The following is an 18,113-nucleotide window of genomic DNA, read 5'->3' as shown; positions in this document are numbered from 1 at the left end:
GAGACCTTTATTAGTGGGCCAGCCATGCTTGTGGGAGACCTTTATTAGTGGGCCAGCCATGCTTGTGGGAGACCTTTATTAGTGGGCCAGCCGTGCTTGTGGGAGACCTTTATTAGTGGGCCAGCCGTGCTTGTGGGAGACCTTTATTAGTGGGCCAGCCGTGCTTGTGGGAGACCTTTATTAGTGGGCCAGCCATGCTTGTGGGAGACCTTTATTAGTGGGCCAGCCATGCTTGTGGGAGACCTTTATTAGTGGGCCAGCCGTGATATTTGAAATGCACTTTTTAGGAAAATAAGAAGAAAAAGACAAACAAGCCTCCAGGGATTAGGTTCAGATGGAGACAAAGGGATGAGAGAGGACAGATTGTTCCTCAAACCAGGAAGGCAACTACATCCACTTCTCTTGGTAAATTTCATCCCGTCTAGGTGTTTAATTTTATTGGTCCCTGATGTGACTTTTTCCTTTCAAACATACTGTATCATAGCAAATCAAACGTTTGTTGCCGTGCCATAGGCCTGTCTAGTACTATCTACCCACAGCACATAATACATTACATGCAGGTCTGATCCCACCTTTCTCTGTCTCTAACTGTTGTCTGTCTCTGATGAAAATACATATTTAACGAAAGGAGAGTCAGAACTCCAGCAAATCTTTTGAATTAAAAACCCTTTTATTATCATTTATTTCAGCTCCAAGGGCCAGTACATCGAGAGCCAGACTAGTGTAACATTTTGGGCCAGTCACTGAGGAGGAAGAATCAGGTATTGATGAGCGATTGATTATATTAATCTTTACAATTCCTTGTTATTCAGTGGCCTTGTAATTAATTTATTGTATTTTTATTAAATCTGTAATCGGTAGTTAAAACAATAACAAAGCACACTCTCCCGGGTGGTGGGGGGTATCGGGGGTTCAACCTGGGTGAGGATGGGGGTGTAGCTGGTCTCCCGGGTGGTGGGGGATATCGGGGGTTCAACCTGGTTGAGGATGGGGGTGTAGCTGGTCTCCCGGGTGGTGGGGGATATCGGGGGTTCAACCTGGTTGAGGATGGGGGTGTAGCTGGTCTCCTGGGTGGTGGGGGATATCGGGGGTTCAACCTGGTTGAGGATGGGGGTGTAGCTGGTCTCCTGGGTGGTGGGGGATATCGGGGGTTCAACCTGGTTGAGGATGGGGGTGTAGCTGGTCTCCTGGGTGGTGGGGGATATCGGGGGTTCAACCTGGTTGAGGATATCGGGGGTTCAACCTGGTTGAGGATGAGGGTGTAGCTGCTCTCCCGGGTGGTGGGGGAAATCGGGGGTTTAACCTGTTTAAGGATGGGGGTGTAGCTGGTCTCCTGGGTGGTGGGAGATATCGGGGGTTCAACCTGGGTGAGGATGAGGATGTAGCTGGTCTCCCGGGTGGTGGGGAATATTGGGGGTTTAACCTGTTTAAGGATGGGGGTGTAGCTGGTCTCCTGGGTGGTGGGAGATATCGGGGGTTCAACCTGGGTGAGGATGGGGGTGTAACTGATCTCCCGGGTGGTGGGGGATATTGGGGGTATAAACTGTTTAAGGATGGGGGTGGAGCTGGTCTCCTGGGTGGTGGGGGATATTGGGGGTTTAACCTGTTTAAGGATGGGGGTGTAGCTGGTCTCCTGGGTGGTGGGAGATATCGGGGGTTTAACCTGGTTGGGGATGAGGGTATAGCTGGTCTCCTGGGGAGCAACTGTATCAGACAGTTCTTGGGCAGCAACAGGAGGAGGGTTGTAGTGTGGGGGCATGGGTGTTGATTTCCACTGCGAAATAGAACATATTAAGGAAATGGGCAACAGTTTCCATTGGCAGAGGTGAGCATGTATATTTAAGCAATAAGGCCCGAGGAGGTGTGGTATATAGCAATATACCACAGCTAAGGGCTGTTCTTATGCATGACGCAATGCGGAGTGCCTGGATACAGCCCTTAGCTGTGGTATATTGGCCATATACCACAAACCCCCAAGGTGCCTTATTGCTATTATAAACTGGTTACCAACGTAATTAGAGCAGTAAAAATAAATGTTTTGTCATACGGTCTGATAATACCAAGGCTTTCAGACAATCAGCATTACGGGCTGGAACCACCCAATTTATAAATAAACTTCTACACTGGATATGTGAAAAGAATATGTTGAAATGTTGCTTGCCTGAACTAACTCCTCTACTTTAATAATAACAATAATTATACATGAAACATACATAGCTTTACAACTGTAGAAACTAACAATGTCACGACACCTACGGAAGGTGGCGCCCCTCCTCGCCCGGGCGGCGCTTGGCGGTCGTCGTCGCCGGCCTACTAGCTGCCACTGATTTATGTTTCACGTTCTGTTAGTTAGGCCTAGGTTAGTTACGCACCTGTTTTGTATTAGTTGTTAGTGGGGAAGGGTATTTAGGCTAGCTAGTTAGGTTTGTGGGGGATTGTTTGTTGTCTGGGTTGTATGTTGTTTATGAGGATCAGTGTTTTTCCCCTCTTGGGATTACGAAGTATTGTTTTGGGCTGCGTCCCTGGTTATCGTTCGTAAGAGGGTGGTGCCTTTTATTTAGCACACCCTGCACTCCGTTCTTTTGTCATTCTTTCCGTGAGAATATTTATTAAAAGTGTATTCCCGGAATCATCTGTCTCCTGCGCCTGACTCCACCTCTCCTGATTCCTCAGGCCACCCATTGTGACAAACAAACAATAAATAATCTAACTAAATAACAGCAGACTAAACAAAAGGAAGAAAAACATGAAACAAAATACTTTGGCGCAAATCATGCATCCTTTGTCCTGATCTTGTCCACATTCTGATTGTGCCCACATTTTTAGAAGTGCGTCTACACATGGTCTTGTCAGTCCACTGTGTCCGCATTGTGAACAGATTTACTGGTCCCGCCTTGTATGCTAATCTTTGACAGATATTCTTTCAAAATAATACTTATTTATTTATTTCAAGACACATATATATTCCATAAGTCAATGGTGCCACCTGTCAATGATTTTAGGAGGCAGGATGATTTTAATGGTTTCACTGTCAACTCCAGACGTGGTCAGGAAAATCTGATCACAATGCTTCTTTTAATCGTTTACACCTGTCTGAAAATGTGGGAACAATCAGACTGTGGACAAGATCAGGACATATAATGCATGTTAGAACCAGGTATAAACGGGGCTAAATAGAGGTAGGAAGGGCTCAAGGAAAGGGTGTGATGTGTGAGTATGTGAGTGAGACAGCAGGTGAGTGAGCGAGCAGGTGTTGCGCGTATGTGTGAGTGTGTGTGCGAGTGTGTGAAACAGAAGAGGTGTGTGTGGGAATGGTGGAGGGGGAGGTAAGGGTAGGCCATGGTGAAGAGGTGGGTTTTTAGGCGGGACTGAAAGATGATGATGGACTCCGAGTCACGGATGGCTGGGGGGAGGGAGTTCCAGAGCCTAGGAGCAACCCTGGAGAAGGCCCTGTCACTGAAACTCTGGACCTTGGACCTGGGGATGACAAGGTGGCCAACTGTGGTTGAGCGGAGAGAGCATGAGGGCTGGTAGGAGAGAAGAAGGTCAGAGAGGTCAGGGGTAGCAAGGTGGTGGAGAGCTTTTTAGGTCAGAAGGATCTTGTAATTAATGCGGTGGGAGACAGGGAGACAGTGGAGTTCACAGAGGACGGGGGTGATATGCTGCCAGGATGATTTAGTGGGTTAGAAGATGGGCTGCTGAGTTTTGAACCATTTGGAGCTTATCGAGGGAGTTTGTGTTAGTGCCGGGGAGTAGTGAGTTGCAATAGTCTATTCGGGAGAAGAAGAAAGCATGGATGAGAGTTTCAGCCAGCAGGACAGGAGAGGGAGGGGCTGACTTTGGTGAATTTGCGTAAGTGGAATAATTTGTTTTTTACAGTCTGACGGATGTGGTGGTTGAGGGATAGGGTCTTAAGGTAGACAAACATATATATTTCTGTCCAAATACCTTTCACAATTGCCTCATACAACCTTTGGATTGCTGCCATTGAGGTCTGACACAGTGCAGTTGACGACAAAATGTTATCCTTCCTTTTGCTGAGGAGTAGCAGGGGGTACACTCCTGCCTTGTGCAACCTATGTACCTGGAATCATTAATGACAAAATAACTTCCAGAAACACAACAAATATCAGTCAAATAATGACATTTAGATTTACAGTCTTAAATGAGACAACAACAATGAGACAACAAATAAGTGCATAGGGCCTATCATTTCCCTAAGCTAGAAATGCAGAAATCTTTTTAGAGGAAAACATAATAAAGCTTACCAGCTTGTTTGCTGCGTTAACCAAGGTTGCATATCTTCCATGTTTCATTGTCTTATTTGCCCATGTAAAGTGTCTTTGTATAGCTGGTGAGATGAGTCAGGCGCAGGACAGCAGATATGAGTCATGAAAGCAATTTTACTCAATAATATCACAATACACGTTGTAAAAATACAAGGCCACAAAATACGGACCGCAATACAATAAACAATTACTCACCAAAAAAACATAGGGGAACAGAAGGTTAAATAATGAACAAGTAATTGGGGAATTGAAACCAGCTGTGTAAGACAAAGACAAAACAAATGGAAAATGAAAAGTGGATCGGCGATGGCTAGAAGGCCAGTGACGTCGACCGCCGAACTCCGCCCGAACAAGGAAAGGGACCGACTTCGGTGGAAGTCGTGACAGTACCCCCCCCCCCCCTTGACGCACGGCTCCAGCAGCGCGCCGACACCGACCTTGGATATGACCCGGAGGACGAGGCGCAGGGCGATCCGGATTGAGACGGTGGAACTGCCGCAGCAACGAAGGGTCCAAGACGTCCTCCACCGGCACCCAGCATCTCTCCTCCGGACCGTACCCCTCCCACTCCACGAGGTACTGGAGGCCCCTCGCCCGACGCCTCGAGTCCAGGATGGCTCGAACAGCATACGCCGGGCCCCCTCGATGTCCAGAGGGGGCGGAGGAACCTCTCGCACCTCAGACTCCTGTAGTGGACCAGCCACCACCGGCCTGAGGAGAGACACATGGAACGAGGGATTAATACGGTAATCTGGGGGAAGCTGTAACCTGAAGCATACCTCGTTCAGTCTCCTCAGGACTTTGAATGGCCCCACAAACCGTGGACCCAGCTTCCGGCAGGGCAGGCGGAGGGGCAGGTTTCGGGTCGAGAGCCAGACCCGGTCCCCCGCCTCACTGCGGTGGCGGTCGGCGCTCGCCTTCTGCCGCCTCACGGCCCGTTGCCGTGAGGTGCACATGGGCGGCGTCCCAGGTCTCCTCCGAGCGCTTAAACCATTCGTCCACCGCAGGAGCTTCGATCTGGCTCTGATGCCAAGGTGCCAGAACCGGCTGATACCCCAGTACGCACTGGAAGGGAGAGAGGTTAGTGGAGGAGTGGCGGAGTGAGTTTTGGGCCATCTCTGCCCAGGGGATGAACGCCGCCCACTCCCCTGGCCGGTCCTGGCAATATGACCGCAGAAACCTACCCACATCCTGGTTTACTCTCCACCTGCCCGTTACTCTCGGGGTGAAAACCTGAGGTGAGGCTGACCGAGACCCCCAGACGTTCCATGAACGCTCTCCAGACCCTGTACGTGAACTGGGGACCGCGATCAGAGACTATGTCCTCAGGCACCCCGTAGTGCCGGAAAACGTTAGTGAACAGGGCCTCCACAGTCTGTAGGGCCGTAGGGAGTCCGGGCAAAGGGAGGAGACGGCAGGACTTAGAAAACCGATCCACAATGACCAGGATCGTGGTGTTGCCCTGTGAGGGAGGAAGATCCGTCAGGACGTCCACCGACAGGTGCGACCACAGCCGTTGTGGAACTGGTAGGGCTTGTAACTTCCCTCTGGGCAGGTGCCTAGGAGCCTTGCACTGGGCGCACACCGAGCAGGAGGAAACATAAACCCTCACGTCCTTGGCCAAGGTGGACCACCAGTTAGAGGTCGACTGATTAATCAGAATGGTCGATTAATTAGGGCCGATTTCAAGATTTCATAACAATCGGTAAGCTGTATTTTTGGCCGCCGATTTTAAATATATATATATATAATTTTTTTTTAACTAGGCAAGTCAGTTAAGAACACCTTCTTATTTTCAATGACGGCCTAGGAACGGTGGGTTAACTGCCTTGTTCAGGGGCAGAATAACAGATTTTTACCTTGTCAGCTTGGGGATTCAATCTTGCAACCTTACGGTTAACTAGTCCAACGCTCTAACCACCTGCTTTACATTGCACTCCACGAGGAGCCTGCCTTTTATGTGAATGCAGTAAGAAGCCAAGGTATGTTGCTAGCTAGCATTAAACTTATCTTATCAATCATAATTTCTAGTTAACTACTGTCACGGTTGTCGTGGGTTAAGGCGGACCAAAATGCAGCGGGATTGTGGACGCTCATGTTTTATTACTGACAAAAAACAAGAGTAAAGCATCCACTTGACAAAAAAACAATAAATGATACGCACGACACGAAACAGTTTTGCAGGCTAAACTATCGCAGTGCAAAAACAATCTCCCACAAAAGACACACAAACACACCCTAATATATGGGACTCTCAATCAAAGGCAAATGGACAACACCTGCCTTTAATTGAGAGTCCCAACCCCAATTAACCACACATAGACATACAACAGCTAGATCAATCATAGACATACATCACAAGGAACAGTGCCCAAAAAACCCCGGAATACACAAATAAAATCCCCTACAACAAACACACCACCCCGAATACCATAAAACAAATACCCTCTGCCACGCCCTGACCAAACTACAATACCAATTAACCCTTATACTGGCCAGGACGTGACAGTACCCCCCCCTTAAAGGTGCTAACCCCGGAAGCACCTTAATAAAACATTTTTTTTAAATTCCCCCCTACTGAAGGGAGGGAAGGGAGGGTGGCTGCCGTCAACGACGGCACTGTGCTACACCCCCCCTCCCCAACCCACCTATATCTGGAGGTTACTCCGGTTCTGGCCGTTCCAGGCAGTCGGGGCAGTCTGGCAGCTCGGGGCAGTCTGGCAGCTCGGGGCAGTCTGGCCGCTCTGGCGGCTCGGGGCGCTCTGGCGGCTCTGGCGGCTCGGGGCGCTCTGGCGGCTCTGGCGGCTCGGGGCGCTCTGGCGGCTCGGGGCAGTCTGGCGGCTCGGGGCAGTCTGGCGGCTCGGGGCAGTCTGGCGGCTCGGGGCAGTCTGGCGGCTCGGGGCAGTCTGGCGGCTCGGGGCAGTCTGGCCACTCGGGCGGCTCGGGGCAGTCTGGCCACTCCGGCGGCTCGGGGCAGTCTGGCCACTCCGGCGGCTCGGGGCAGTCTGGCCACTCCGGCGGCTCGGGGCAGTCTGGCCACTCCGGCGGCTCGGGGCAGTCTGGCCGGCGGCTCTGGCGGCTCCTGACTGGCGGGCGGCTCTGGCGGCTCCTGACTGGCGGGCGGCTCTGGCGGCTCCTGACTGGCGGGCGGCTCTGGCGGCTCCTGACTGGCGGGCGGCTCTGGCGGCTCCTGACTGGCGGGCGGCTCTGGCGGCTCCTGACTGGCGGGCGGCTCTGGCGGCTCCTGACTGGCGGGCGGCTCTGGCGGCTCCTGACTGGCGGGCGGCTCTGGAGACTGTTGACTGGCGGGCGGCTCTGGCGACTGATGACTGGCGGGCGGCTCTGGCGACTGATGACTGGCGGGCGGCTCTGGCGACTGATGACTGGCGGGCGGCTCTGGCGACTGATGACTGGCGGGCGGCTCTGGTGACTGTTGACTGGCGGGCGGCCCTGGCGACTTTAGACTGGCGTGGCTGGGTTTACGCACTAGATGCCTTGTGCGTGGTGCTGGTACTGGGCGTACCAGACTGGGAACACACACCTCCAGGCTAGTGCGGGGAGCGGGAACAGGACGAGTCGGACTGGGCTGACGCACTTGAAGCCTGGTGCGTGACGCTGGTACTGGAGGTATCCGCCTGGGACACGCGCCTCAGAGCTAGTGCGGTGAGCGGGAACAGGACGAGTCGGACTGGGCTGACGAACTGGAGGCCTGGTGCGTGGTGCTGGTATTATCCTCACCAGCCAACTAGCACGCCTCTCAGGACTATTAATAAAGGCTAACACAGGTGAAAACATTAGGACACGCTCTGTAGGGCGAATGTCGTGCCTAATGCACCAACACAGTAGCTCTCTCATCCTTTTCTCCTCCAATTTTCCCATCAATTCCTTTATCGTCTCTGTTTCTCTCATCTCCCATTTTTCCCCGACTAGCTCTGGTTCCATCCTCGGCTCCGTCGATCTGTCCGTGTGCCCCCCCAAAAAAATATCTTGGGGGTGCCTCTCCAGTTTAAACGCCAGTCGCGTTCCTCGGTTCTCACCAAATTTCCCTCGCTCCTTCCTCTGCTGCTTGGTCCATTGTTGGTGGGAGATTCTGTCACGGTTGTCGTGGTTTAAGGCGGACCAAAATGCAGCGGGATTGTGGATGCTCATGTTTTATTACTGACAAAAAACAAGAGTAAAGCATCCACTTGACAAACAAAACAATAAATGATACTCACGACACGAAACAGTTTTGCAGGCTAAACTAACGCAGTGCAAAAACAATCTCCCACAAAAGACACATACAAACACACCCTAATATATGGGACTCTCAATCAAAGGCAAATGGACAACACCTGCCTTCAATTGAGAGTCCCAACCCCAATTAACCACACATAGACATACAACAGCTAGATCAATCATAGACATACATCACAAGGAACAGTGCCCAAAAAAACCCGGAATACACAAATCAAATCCCCTACAACAAACACACCACCCCGAATACCATAAAACAAATACCCTCTGCCACGCCCTGACCAAACTACAATACCAATTAACCCTTATACTGGCCAAGACGTGACAACTACACATGGTTGATGATATTACTAGTTTATCTAGCCTGTCCTGCGTTGCATATAATCGATGGGGTGCGCATTCGCGAAAAAGGACTGTCGTTGCTCCAACGTGTACCTAACCATAAACATCAATGTCTTTCTTAAAATCAAAACACAAGTATATATTTTTTAACCTGCATATTTAGTTAATATTGTCTGCTAAGATGAATTTCTTTTAACTAGGGAAAATGTGTCACTTCTCTTGCAAACAGAGTCAGGGTATATGCAGCAGTTTGGGCCGCCTGGCTCTGTTTACCTCGGCTCCCGTGCAGGCCCATCCGGATCCCTCTTTGGCGTTCATAGTGGAGGTGGATACGTCCGAGGCTGGGATAGGAGCCGTGCTCTCTCAGCGCTAGGGCACGCCACCAAAGCTCCGCCCCTGTGCTTTCTTTTCGAAGAAGCTCAGCCCGGCGGAGCAAAACTATGATGTGGGGGACCGGGAGCTGTTGGCTGTTGTCAAGGCTCTGAAGGCGTGGAGACATTGGCTTGAGGGGGCTAAACACCCTTTTCTCATCTGGACTGACCACCGCAATCTGGAGTACATCCGGGCGGCGAGGAGACTGAATCCTCACCAGGCAAGGTGGGCCATGTTCTTTACCCGTTTTGTTTTCACTCTGTCCTACAGACCAGGTTCCCAGAATGCTAAGGCAGACGCACTGTCCCGGATGTATGACACAGAGGAGCGGTCCATGGATCACACTCCCATACTTCCGGCCTCTTGCCCGGTGGCACCGGTGGTGTGGGAGCTGGACGCGGACATTGAGCGGGCGTTACGCACAGAGCCCACACCCCCCCCAGTGTCCAGCTGGGTGCCTGTACGTTCTGTCTGCTGTCCGCGACCGTTTGATCTATTGGGCCCACACGTCACCCTCCTCTGGTCACCCTGGCATCAGTCGGACAGTGCGTTGCCTTAGTGGGAAGTACTGGTGGTAGAGGTCGACCGATTATGATTTTTCAACGCCGATACCGATTACTGGAGGACCAAAAAAGCCGATACCGATTAATCGGCCAATTGTTTATTTGTTTGTAATAATGACAATTACAGCAATACTGAATGAACACTTATTTGAACTTAATATAATACATAAATAAAATCAATTTAGCCTCAAATAAATAATGAAACATGTTCAATTTGGTTTAAATAATGCAAAACAAAGTGTTGGAGAAGAAAGTAAAAGTGCAATATGTGCCATGTAAGAAGCTAACGGTTAAGTGCCTTGCTCAGAACATGGGAACATTTGAAAGCTGGTGGTTCCTTTTAACATGAGTCTTCAATATTCCCAAGTTTTAGTTTGTAGTTATTATAGGAATTATAGAACTATTTCTCTCTATACGATTTGTATTTCATATACCTTTGACTATTGGATGTTCTTATAGGCACTTTAGTATTGCCAGTGTAACAGTATAGCTTCCGTCCCTCTCCTTGCTCCTACCTGGGCCCGAACCAGGAACACATCGACAACAGCCACCCTCGAAGCAGCGTTACCCATGCAGAGCAAGGGGAACAACTACACCAAGTCTCAGAGCGAGTGACGTTTGAAACGCTATTAGCCCGCACCCCGCTAATTAGCTAGCCATTTCACATCGGTTACACCAGCCTAATCTTGGGAGTTGATAGGCTTGAAGGGGTGGGTATAATTTGTGGAACGTTCCAACAGGAATCTGTTCCAAAAAACGTAAAGTAAAAGGTTGCCAACCAACAATGCATACAAAGTAGCAACGCATACAAACCTAGCTAACTAGCTGCCGAATAGGCATCAACTCACCACGTAGCTTATTCTTAACATTTTTCGGAATAAACATGACAAGTGAAAAACGCAATGAAATAGACCACTCCCTACCCGGTATCTTATTCTGCCGCTATACAACTTTGTATGCGTTGTTTTTTGGCAACCTTGTTATTTACAAAGTTTTTGGAATAGATTCCTGTTGGAACGTTCCACAAATTATACCCACCCGGCTTGAAGTCATAAACAGCGCAATGCTTGAAGCACAGAGAAGAGTTCCTGGCAAAACGAACGAAGGTGCTGTTTGAATGAATGCTTACGAGCCTGCTGCTGCCTACCACCGCTCAGTCAGACTGCTCTATCAAATATCAAATCATAGACTTAATTATAATATAATAAATACACAGAAATACGAGCCTTAGGTCATTAATATGGTCGAATCCAGAAACTATCATCTCGAAAACAAAAGTTTTTTCTTTCAGTGAAATACGGAACCGTTCTGTATGTTATCTAACAGGTGGCATCGCTAAGTCTAAATATTCATGTTATATTGACAACCTTCCCTAGCCTTCCCTGTAGCTCAGTTGGTAGAACATGGTGTTTGCAACGCCAGGGTTGTGGGTTCGATTCCCACGGGGGGCCAGTAGAAAGGAAAAAAAAAAAATGTATGAAATGAAATGTATGCATTCACTACTGTAAGTCGCTCTGGATAAGAGCGTCTGCTAAATGACTAAAATGTAAAATGTTCAATGTTATGTCATAATTACGTAAAATTCTGGCAAATTAGTTCGCAACGAGTGAGGCGGCCCAAACTGTTGCATATACCCTGACTCTGCGTGCAATGAACGCTAGAGATGTGACACAATTTCATGTTAGCAGGCAATATATTAACTAAATATGCAGGTTTAAAAATATATACTTGTGTATTGATTTTAAAGAAAGGCATTGATGTTTATGATTAGGTACATTGGTGCAATGACAGTGCTTTTTTCGCAAATGCGCTTGTTAAATCAACACCCGTTTGTCGAAGTAGGCTGTGATTCAATGAGAAATGAACAGGCACCGCATCGATTATATGCAACGCAGGACACGTTAGATAAGCTAGTAATATCATCAACCATGTGTAGTTAACTAGTGATTATGTTAAGATTGATCGTTTTTTATAAGATAAGTTTAATGCTAGCTAGTAACTTACCTTGGCTTCTTGCTGCCCTCGCGTAACAGGTAGTTAGCCTGCCATGCAGGCTCCTCGTGGAGTGCAATGTAAGGCAGGTGGTTAGAGCGTTGGACTAGTAACCGAAGGTTGCAAAAACGAATCCCCCCTGAACAAGGTAGTTAACCCCCGTTCCTAGGCCGTCATTGAAAATAAGAATGTGTTCTTAATCTGACTTGCCTAGTTAAATAAAGGTGTAAAAGAAAAATAATAATACAAAAATTAATTTTTTAAAAATCGGCAAATCGGTGGCCCAAAAAAACGATTACCGATTGTTATGAAAACTTGAAATCGGCCCTAATTAATTGGCCATTCCGATTAATCGGTCGACCTCTACACAACAGTTACACCTTTATAAGGTTATGGTTAGAGTTAGACAGTAGTACAATACAACTATAAGGGTAAAGTAGACTGTAATGCAAGGGTTTACCAGTACCACAATTAAAAGGGTATAACGTTATTACAATTACGGGCCTGCAGACTCCAACGGAAAGGTTTAAGACAACTATAAGTGCATATTTTTAATTTCAGTATGATTGTGAAATACATGTTTCATTCAATGGAATATCCGAACAACTTAATCTTAGTCACTTTTTATGTTGATTGACTTCATGAGTGTACAAAACATTTCCATGACATAGACTGACCAGATGAATGATCCCTTCACTTGTTAAATCCACTTCAATCAGTGTAGATGAATGAGAGGAGGCAGATTAAATAATCATTTTCACACCTTGAGACAATTGAGACAGCTCGGGGATTCGATCTTGCAACCTTTCGGTTACTAGTCCAACACTCTAAGGTAACTGAGCTAAATGACTACCGCCCCGTAGCACTCACTTCCGTCATCATGAAGTGCTTTGAGAGACTAGTCAAGGACCATATCACCTCCACCCTACCTGACACCCTAGACCCACTCCAATTTGCTTACCGCCCCAATAGATCCACAGACGACGCAATCACACTGCACACTGCCCTAACCCATCTGGACAAGAGGAATACCTATGTAAGAATGCTGTTCATCGACTACAGCTCAGCATTTAACACCATAGTACCCTCCAAACTCGTCATTAAGCTCGAGACCCTGGGTCTCGACCCCGCCCTGTGCAACTGAGTCCTGGACTTCCTGACGGGCCGCCCCCAGGTGCTGAGGGTAGGTAACAACATCTCCACCCCGCTGATCCTCAACACTGGGGCCCCACAAGGGTACGTTTTCAGCCCTCTCCTGTACTCCCTGTTCACCCATGACTGCGTGGCCATGCACGCCTCCAACTCAATCATCAAGTTTGCAGATGACACTACAGTGGTAGGCTTGATTACCAACAACAATGAGACGGCCTACAGGGAGGAGGTGAGGGCCCTCGGAGTGTGGTGTCAGGAAAACAACCTCACACTCAATGTCAACAAAACAAAGGAGATGATCGTGGACTTCAGGAAACAGCAGAGGGAGCAGCCCCCTATCCACATCGACGGGACAGTAGTGGAGAGGGTGGAAAGTTTTAAGTTCCTCGGCGTACACATCACGTACAAACTGAAATGGTCCACCCACACAGACAGCGTGGTGAAGAAGGCGCAGCAGCGCCTCTTCAACCTCAGGAGGCTGAAGAAATTCGGCTTGTCACCAAAAACACTCACAATCCTTTACAGATGCACAATCGAGAGCATCCTGTCGGGCTGTATCACCGCCTGGTACGGCAGCTGCTCTGCTCATAACCGGAAGGCTCTCCAGAGGGTAGTGAGGTCTGCACAACGCATCACCGGGGGCAAACTACCTGCCGTCCAGGACACCTACACCACCCAATGTCACAGGAAGGCCAAAAAGATTATCAAGGACAGCAACCACCCGAGCCACTGCCTGTTCACCCCGCTATCATCCAGAAGGCGAGGTCAGTACAGGTGCATCAAAGCTGGGACCGAGAGACTGAAAAACAGCTTTATCTCAAGGCCATCAGACTGTTAAACAGCCATCACTAACATTGAGTGGCTGCTGCCAACATACTGACTCAACTCTAGCCACTTTAATAATGGAAAAATTGATGTAATAAATGTGTCACTAGCCACTTTAAACAATGCCACTTTATATAATGTTTACATACCCTACATTACTCATATATGTATATACTGTACTCTATACCATCTACTGCATCTTGCCTATGCTGTTCGGCCATCACTCATTCATATATTTTTATGTACATATTCTTATTAATTTCTTTACACTTGTGTGTATAAGGGAGTTGTTGTGAAATTGTTAGGTTAGATTACTTGTTAGATATTACTGCATGGTCGAACTATAAGCACAAGCATTTCGCTATACTCGCATTAACATCTGCTAACCATGTGTATGTAACAAATAAAATTAGATTTTATAACCACTAGGCTACCTGCCGCCCCGCATTGGAGTCAACATGGGCCAGCATCCTTGTGGCCCATGTTGACTAATTGATGCTGTTCTGAGGGCAAAAGCTGCATCTAAATATTAGGAAGGTGTTCTTAATGTTTGTACACTCAGTGTATATCTTCATCTTGTGTAGTTTTGGTGTCCCAGAAACCAAATCTAGATGACATTAAATTCACCTGGAATAAGATGACTGCCACTGAGTTTGAGATGGACTGGCGAGAGAAGAACTACACCAAGAAGATGGACTTCATACACATGATACAGGTTAGAACTAACCACATGGATTTGTGTAGTGGATGCCTGGTGTGTGTGCTGCAGTACAGTCCATTTGGAAAGTATTCAGACCCCTTGACTTTTTTCACATTTTGTTACGTTACAGCCTTATTCTAAAATGAATTCAATTGTTTTTCCCCCTCATCAATATACACACTATACACCATAATGACAAAGCAAAAACTGTTTTTTAGAATTTAAAAAACGGAAATATCCATTTACGTAAGTATTCAGACCATTTACTCAGTACTTTGTTGAAGCACCTTTGGCAGCGACTGCAGCCTCGAGTTTTCTTGGGTATGACTCTACAAGCTTGGCACAGCTGTATTTGGGGAGTTTCTCCCATTAATCTCTGCAGATCCTCTCAAGTTCTGTCAGGTTGGATGGGGTGTGTCGCTTCACAGCTATTTTCAGGTCTCTCCAGAGATATTCTATCGGGTTCAAGTCCGGGCTCTGGCTGGGCCACTCAAGGACATTCAGAGACTTGTCTCGAAGCCATTCCTGCATTGTCTTGGCTGTGTGTTTAGGGTCGTTGTCCTGTTGGAAGGTGAACCTTCACCCTAGTCTGAGGTTCTGAGCGCTCTGGAGCAGGTTTTCATCAAGGATCTCTCTGTACTTTGCTCTGTTCATCTTTCCCTCAATCCTGACTAGTCTCCCAGTCCCTGCCGCTGAAAAACATGCTTCACCGTAGGGATGGTGCCAGGTTTTCTCCATACGTGAGATGGAGAACTCTTTGGCATTCAGGCCAAAGAGTTCAATCTTGGTTTCATCAGACCAGAGAATATTGTTTCTCATGGTCTGAGTCCTTTAGGTGCCTTTTGGCAAACTCCAAGTGAGTTGTCATATGCCTTTAACTGAGGAGTGGCTTCCATCTGGCCACTCTACCATAAAGACCTGATTGGTGGAGTGCTGCAAAGATGTTTGTCCTTCTGGAAGGTTCTCCCATCTCCACAGAGGAACTCTGGAGCTCTGTCAGAGTGATCTTTCTCCCTGACCAAGGCCCTTCTCCCCTGATTGCTCAGTTTGGCCGGGCGGCCAGCTCGAGGAAGAGTCTTGATCGTTCCAAACTTCTTCCATTTAAGAATGATGGAGGCCACTGTGTTCTTGGGGACCTTCAATGCAGCAGAAATGTTTTGGTACCCTTCCCCAGATCTGTGCCTCTACACAATCCTGTCTCGGAGCTCTACGGACAATTCCTTCAACCTCATGGCTTGGTTTTTGCTCTGACATGCACTGTCAACTGTGGGACCTTATATAGATAGGGGTGTGCCTTTCCAAATCATGTCATATCAATTGAATTGACCACAGGTGAACTCCAATCAAGTTGTAGAAACATCTCAAGGATGATCAATGGAATCAGGATGCACCAGATCTCTCATAGCAAAGCGTCTGAATACTTATGTAAATAAGGTATTTATGTTTTTGGTTTTTAATAAATGTGGAACAAGTCAAGGGGTCTGAATACTTTCCGAATGCACTGTATGTACCATACATAGCTATTGCTATTCATTTGTATTGCATTATTAAGATCACATTCAGTCTTTTTTATGAGAATAATCAGATAGTTCCTCTGGGTTCCATCCAGATGTATTAGGTGAAGGATCCTTGTGCTACAGTGTCATTCTACCAGAGCCTTCTGGACAAGAAAGGAAAACTACTCATCATTCTGGTGTCTGGTGAGTCAAATAGGTTTATCAGAACCCATGCCTGCCAGAGCTCTGTTATATTTTACTTATTGATTTGAATACATACTTGTCTAATAGGAATGTTTGTCTGGCAACAATACAGGGATTCCTGGCATACACATGATACACAAAATCAAAAATACTGTGTGAACTGTTATATTGTTATACTTTTTCTGTAGGTGAGAGTGGCTGGGGGAAGCATTGGAGGACCTTCAAAACCCAGCTGTGTAACACAGAGAGCAGTCACTGTGTCACTACAGGTGATATTAAAACCTACCTGGACTCTAAGACAGTGAGTTTCCAGAGCTACGAGCTACCTGCTCAGATTGATATCACAGAGTGTTTCACTGAGGGGGACCAGAGAGGAGAGCTACCGCTGGACTTCCTGACTGAGGTGTTGAACTTCAGCAGCACGGCTCCTGCAGAGCTCTGGAGCTGCTGAGACACCCGGACTGTAGTAAAGAGGTAGAGGGAAGGGTTATCTTCAATAACACCCTGGGCGTGCTGGTCGTTGACCCTCTACAGTAACTAGTTGTTAACCCTTTACAGTAACTTTAAATGCTGTAGCAACTATGATGAATTGAGCGACAACATCAGAACCTGACATAAGATACACAGTTGCTTTTTTGATTGACATCTTGTCTAAATGATATATGAATGTATCCTGTATACACTCCAGAATGTACACAGTTTTATCATTACCTCTATCAGTTATGATAAGATATGATCCACCATACTACTGAATGACTGCCGATATCAGCATGTTTGTCTCATGCACTCTTAACAATTGGCTAATCAGTCTGTGGAAGTAGTTCATCAATATTTGACTGGCCGTAATCATTTAGCCAGTGTGGATTTTGATTCTGTCTCAGTGATATCAAGAGAAGGGGGACCAAACGATGACCAGTCTTACCTTTGTTCAGATGTGCTCTGTATAAAGTAAACTTGTAGTCCATGTACTTACTCTTTTATGTTTTATATATTGTTTGCACGACACATACAGTATTTGAATAGGTGACCAAGCATGCAATATATTGTTAATGCATTATAGTTTCTAATCAATCTGCTACTTGCATTGTAAGCTATTATTGTATGGTTTTGATATATAGGCCTGCAGGCGCAGAGCTTGAGTATTCTAATGAGATCCGCACCCAAAAAAATACCACATTTGGTCGTTCCAGACCGGACCAAATCTGAACCAGTCAGAGACGTCTATGTTTCATAAATTTGGACAGCAAAGTTCAGTACAGAAGAGCACAGTAGATTACAGTGCAGTGCCGTAGAGTTTAGTTAAGTAGTGTAAAGTACAGTGGGGTACAGCACAATACAGAACATTATACTGTACTAGGAGTGTGAACATGAACGAAATTGGGATTGTTAAATTGCCTTAAACCACATAGGGCAAAATGCTAAACTTACCCTTCTTTCCTGATTCTCCACATATATTAACAGTAAAAGTGAGAACATTCTACTACTTAAGATGCACATGGATTACACCACTGCTTATTACAATGTTGTACGCGTACTAAAGAATATTACTTTTGAATATACAGTCAAGCTTACACAAAATTTACCAGTATAGCAGTATATGACGGGTGGAACTCCCCCCAAAAACATTTACATAGAAAGAAACAACAAATGAAACAAGAAAGCAATTATTGGATCTTCGTTTTTTCAAAATCTTAGCATTTGATTTTAAGAAATGTAAGCACTCATCAAATTCTTCTTCTCCTTATTCTGTCTTGCTGTGTAAGAGAAAATGCAGCTCTATTTCTACCCCTCTCAGGGCAGAGTGCACACAGCCTGCATGTTCTCTCTGGGCAGCCAGGTCTGCCTGTGACGCCCGGTTTCTACAAGGTTATAAGTACCATAATGAACCTAGGGTATCTACAGCCAGGCTGTGTTCACTGAGTCTGTACATAGTCAAGTCAGT

The 18,113-nt window shown here is 47.1% G+C and overlaps 1 pseudogene; it reads left to right on the top strand.

Moving 5' to 3' along the window:
• The first annotated feature begins 3,206 nt into the window (after positions 1 to 3,206).
• Positions 3,207 to 17,139, top strand: LOC115157705 (histamine N-methyltransferase-like; annotated as a pseudogene).
• The last annotated feature ends 974 nt before the right edge of the window (positions 17,140 to 18,113 follow it).

The sequence above is a fragment of the Salmo trutta genome, chromosome 21, assembly GCF_901001165.1.
Source record: "Salmo trutta chromosome 21, fSalTru1.1, whole genome shotgun sequence".
Taxonomy (NCBI): Eukaryota; Metazoa; Chordata; class Actinopteri; order Salmoniformes; family Salmonidae; genus Salmo; species Salmo trutta.
The sequence above is the reverse complement of the archived record's forward strand: the minus strand, read 5'-3'. Positions and strand labels throughout refer to the sequence as shown.